Here is a 5,678-nt window from a genome sequence, read left to right as displayed (position 1 = left end):
ACTTGCTTGGTGAGATATATTAAATCAATAAAATACTCACTAAAGAGTTAAACTTTCGACTGAGCTCCGAATAATGAATAGAACGGAAACAGCAAATCAAAGTTCTGGAAAAAGTGAAGCAGGAAGATAGCTTAGAAGGTTATTAAAGTAATCCAAGGAGAAACTCTGTTAACTAGGACTGTGCAGGTATCAGAGGATAGAAAAAGAAGGATGACTTCAAAAAACATTTAGGAAGCCAACCTATGATGGATTGTATATAGCATCAAAGGGATGAAAGTACACCTAGTTTCTGGCTTTGTTGGTGGTGCCATGCTCTAAGACAAGTAAGAGTAGAAGAGAAACAACTTTGGGGGACAAGAAGAGATCAAACTATTGGAGATATAGATTTAGATTGGATAGATAGATAGATAGATAGATCTGGAGTTCAGGGTAAAAGTCTGAGCTAGAGCTGGGAGTTGTCAGCATGGCAAACATTCATTTGAACAATGGGAATGAGTGAGATAGTTAATAAGTGTGTAGGACAAAAAGGGGGCCAAGGGCAGAACTTGCACATTACTAGAGTGGTTAATTAAATATTGAGTCTCAAATATCATTTAACTATGTGAATATTCACACTCTTCAGTTATAAATTGTCTTAAAGCAATGACACACAAAGCAGAAATAAAATATTGCCTATAATTAAACATTCCAAATATCACTTCAAATCTGATAGTTATTATTTCCCCCCCAAATTAAGATGGGATGCAAGTCTGTTTATCTGTGTGTATGTGTTTAGAGTTTGGCTATTTTACTCTATGATTTTGTTTTTATTTTAAGTCATCCTAGTAATTCTTTGTCTGAAAATTTTCTCACTACCAAAAAATAATTCAAAAATTAGGTATGCTGGTACCATTTTTCCCTCATGTGTAGTTCAGACATACTTAAAGGCTGACACCAAAATGGAACTAGATGTACAAGAGATTTATTGGGGGAGGGAGCAGGAGAAGAAGGAGAGAAATTTCAGACCACAATTCAGATACGATACTAATGGAAGAAGAGATGAAAGGAAAAAAGATTGGCTTGAAAAAGTCTCATATCTCTCAAGAATCATCTTGTTATTTTATCTCCCCAGTGCTTAGTCTTTGGCTGGGAGCAGCTCACAGGAAACATAGCATCATAAATGCAGTGGCAGTCTCTCTCTCTTTGCCTGCCTCATCCATGTAAGATGTGACTTACTCTTCCTTGCTTCCTTCCATGATTGTGAGGCCTCCTCAGCCTCACAAAACTTTATTCTGGATCGTCATGGCAGATGGGAGGCAAAACTAGATTGCAGCTCTAACTCACACGGACATAGTGTGTGGAGGCTTGCATCATGAATTTTAGCTCCAGAAGGACTGCAAGAACAAACCCAGAATCCCAAGAGGACCCACAGACCCTCTAAAAGAAGTGGACTGTTACTTCAAGACCCAGAAGACATCCCACATACTGTGAGTGTCCAAACTGTGGAAGTGGGAAAGGGAGATCTTCTGCTCCTGAACACAGATCACCACTGGGGAAACTGAAGGTCTAATTTGCAGGAGAGGTTTCTGACCTTACCTGGAGCTGAGTCAATTTAGAAAGCCAAGTGAAATACAGGGGAAGAGAAAGCAGCAGGAAAGGCCCTGGGGGCTCACTGAGTTCCCAAGTGGGCCACTCCTGACTGGCACCACAGGGATCCTTTGGGAGGCAGGCCAGAGGTGTGAGGGAAAATGCCATAGGGAGAAGAAAAAGTCTCTGGTTGAATTTTGTAACAACTTGAACCAGGATAGAAGCCTCCTGGCCGGAACACAGGGGAGGGTGCAAATCCAGTGTGCAGACTCCACAGGTGGGGAAAGAACCAAATCCCTTTACTTTTGAAGTTGGGAGGTGGATAGCCCTGCTCACCCACTGCATGAAAACAGACTCAGGGCGGTTGGGAGGGGGCACGGTGGTAGTGAGACTGGTCCTTCAAATTGTGTGGGAGCTGTGTGAGGCCTGTAACTACCAGCTTTCCGCATTTCCCTGACATCCTGCATGACACAACAGAGGCAGCCATAATCCTCCAAGATGCACAACTCCATTGACCTGGGAACCTCACCCCCATCCACCACAGTAGCAGTAACAAAACCCACACAAGGAGAGTCAGGGCTCAGTCACACCAGTCCTGCCCCAAGCTGATGGGCCTTCCCTATCCACCCTGGTAGCTGAAGACAAAGGGTATATACCCGTGGGAGTTCTAGGGCCTCACCCATCACCAGTTCCTCTCCATACTGCCACAGCTGATGCTCTCTGGAAAGCACCACCTCATGGCAGGAGGCCAACCAGCTCAAAAATTGAGTATTAAACCACCAAAACAAAGAACCCTCACAGAGACCATTTCACCCCCTTGCCACCTCCACCAGAACAAGTGCTGGTATCCATGGCTTAGAGACCTACAGATGGTTCACATTACAGGACTCTGCAGAAAACCTGAGTGCCAGCTCAGAACTGGGTAGAATTTCTGAGTAGCTAGACCCAGAAGAGAGATAGCAATCACTGCAGCTCAACTCACAGGAAGTCACATCCATTGGAAAAGGGAGAGACTACTGCATCAAGGGAACACCTTGTGGGACAAAAGAATCTGAACAACAGTCTTCAGTCCTAGACATTTCCTCTGACAGAGCCTACCAAAATGAGAAGAAACTAGAAAACCAACTTTGGTAATATGACAAAACAAGGCTGTTTAGCACCCTCCAAAAATCACACTAGATCACCAGCAATGGATGCAAACCAAGAGGTCCCTGATATACCTGAAAAAGAATTCAGGAGGTTAGTTTTTAATCTAATCAGGGAGGCACCAGAGAAAGGTAAAACCCAATGCAAGGATATCCAAAAAACGATACAAGAAGTGAAGGGAGAAATAGTCAAGGAAATATATAGTATAAAGTAAAAATGATCAAAACATCAGGAAACATTGGACACATTTATAGAACTGCAAAATGCTCTGGAAAATGTCAACAATAGAATTGAACAAGTAGAAAAAAGAAATTCAGAGCTAGAATACAAGGTCTTCAAATTAACCCAATCCAACAAAGACAAACAAAAAATAATGAGAAAATATGAACAAAGCCTCCAAGAAGTCTGGAATTATGTTGAATGACCAAACCTAAAAATAATCGGTGTTTCTGAGGAAGAAGAGAAATCTAAAACTTTGAAAAATGTATTTGGGGGGATAATCAAATAAAACTTCCTGGCCTTGTTAGAGACCTAGACATTCAAATACAAGAAGTACAATGAACACCTGGAAAATTCATCACAAAAAGATCATCACCTAGGAGTATTGTCATCAGATTTCTCAGCAGAAACCATACAAGCTAGAAGGGATGGGAGCTCTATCTTCAGCCTCCTCAAACAAAACAATTATCATCCAAGAATTTTTAATCCAGTGAAACTAGGCATCATATGTAAAGAAAAGATATAGTCTTTTTCATACGAACAAATGCTAGACAATTTGTCACTACCAAGCCATCACAAGAACTGCTAAAAGGAGCCCTAAATCTTGAAACAAATCCCGGAAACACATCAAAATAAACTTTTTAAAGCATAAATCACACAGGACCTATAAAACAAAAATGCAATTTAGAAAGCAAAAACAAACAGCAACAACAACAACAAAAAATCAAGGTACAGAGGCAATAAATAGCATGATGAATGCAATGCTACCTCACATCTCAATACTAACATCGAATGTAAATGACCTAAATGTTCCAATTAAAAGATACAGAACTGCAGAATGTATAAGAACTCACCAACCAACTATCTGCTGTCTTCAGGAGACTCCCTTAACACATAAAGACTCACATAAACTTAAGGTAAAGGGGTTGATAAAAGCATTTCATGCAAATGGACATCAAAAGCAAGCAGGGGTAGCTATTCTTATATCACACAAAACAAACTGTAAAGCAACAGCATTTAAAAGAGTCAAAGAGAAACATTATATAATGGTAAAAGGCCTTGTCCAACAGGAAAATATCACAATCCTAAACATATATGCACCTAACACTGGAACACCCAAATTAATTAAACAATTACTAATAGATATAAGAAAAGAAGTAGACAGCAACACAATAATAGTGGGGGACTTCAATACTCCACTGACAGCACTAGATAGGTCATCAAGACAGAAAGTCAACAATGAAACGATGGATTTAAACTATACCTTGGAAAAAAGGTACTTAACAAAATATAGAACATTTTATCCAACAACTGCAGAATACACATTATATTAAACAGTGCATGAAACTTTCTCCAAGACAGACCATATAATAGGCCATAAAACAAGCCTCAATAAATTTAAGAAAATTGAAATCATATCAAGCACTCTCTCAGACAGCAGTGGAATAAAACTGAAAATCAACTCCAAATGAACCTTTAAACCATGCAAATACATGGAAATTATATAACCAGCTTCTGAATGAGCATTGGGTCAAAAATGAAATCAAGATGGAAACTTAGATATTATTTGAACTGAATGAGAATAAAGACAAAACCTGTCAAAATCTCTGGGATACAGCAAAAGCGGTGCTAAGAGAAAAGTTCATAGCCTTAAATGCCTACATCAAAAAGATGGAAAGAGCACAAACTGGCATTCTAAGGTCACAACCCAAGGAACTAGAGAAACAAGAACAAATCAAGCCCAAACCCAGCAGAAGAAAGGAAATAACCAAGATTAGAGCAGAACTAACTAGAATTGAATAAAAAATACAAAGATAAATGAAACAAAAAGCTGGCTCTTTGAAAAAATAAATAAAATTGATGGACCATTAGCAAGATTAACCCAGAAAAGAAGAGAGAATATCCAAATAACCTCATTAAGACATGAAATGGAAGATATTACAACTGACAACACTGAAATACAAAAGATCATTCAAGGTTGCTATGAACACCTTTTCACACATAAACTGAAAAACCTAGAAGAGATGGATAAATTCCTTAAAAAATACAACCCTTGTAGCTTAAATCAGGAATAATTCGATACTGTGAACAGACCAATAATAAGCAAAGAGATTGAAGTGGTAATTTAAAAATTACCAACAAAAAAACGTCCAGGACCAGATGGATTCACAGCAGAATTCTACCAGACATTCAAAGAAGAATTAGTACTAATCCTTTTGACACTATTCTACAAGGCAGAGAAAGAGAGAATCCTCTCTAATTCATTCTATGAAGCCGGCATCACCCTAATACCAAAACCCGGAAAGGACATAACCAAAAAAGAAAATTACAGATTGATATCCCTGATGAACATGCTAAAATCCTTAACAAAATACTAGCTAACTGAATCCAACAACATATCAAAAAGATAATCCATCATGATCAACTGGGTTTTATACTGGGAATGCAGGGATGGCTTAACATACCTAAGTGAATAAATACGATACACAACATAAACAGAATTAAAAACAAAAATCACATGATCGTCTCAATAGATGCAGAAAAAGCATTCGACAAACTCCAGCATCCCTTCAACATTACAACTCTCAACAAAATTGGCATACAAAGGACATACCTCAATGTAATAAAAGCCATCTGTGACAAATCCACAACCAACATAATATTGCATGGTGAAAACTTGAAAGCATTCCCTCTGAGAACTGCAGTAAAACAAAAATGTCCACTCTCACCACTCCTCTTCAACATAG

Source organism: Colobus angolensis, unplaced genomic scaffold (assembly GCF_000951035.1).
Source record: "Colobus angolensis palliatus isolate OR3802 unplaced genomic scaffold, Cang.pa_1.0 Scaffold603, whole genome shotgun sequence".
Classification (NCBI taxonomy): Eukaryota; Metazoa; Chordata; class Mammalia; order Primates; family Cercopithecidae; genus Colobus; species Colobus angolensis.
This window is presented reverse-complemented; position numbering follows the sequence as displayed.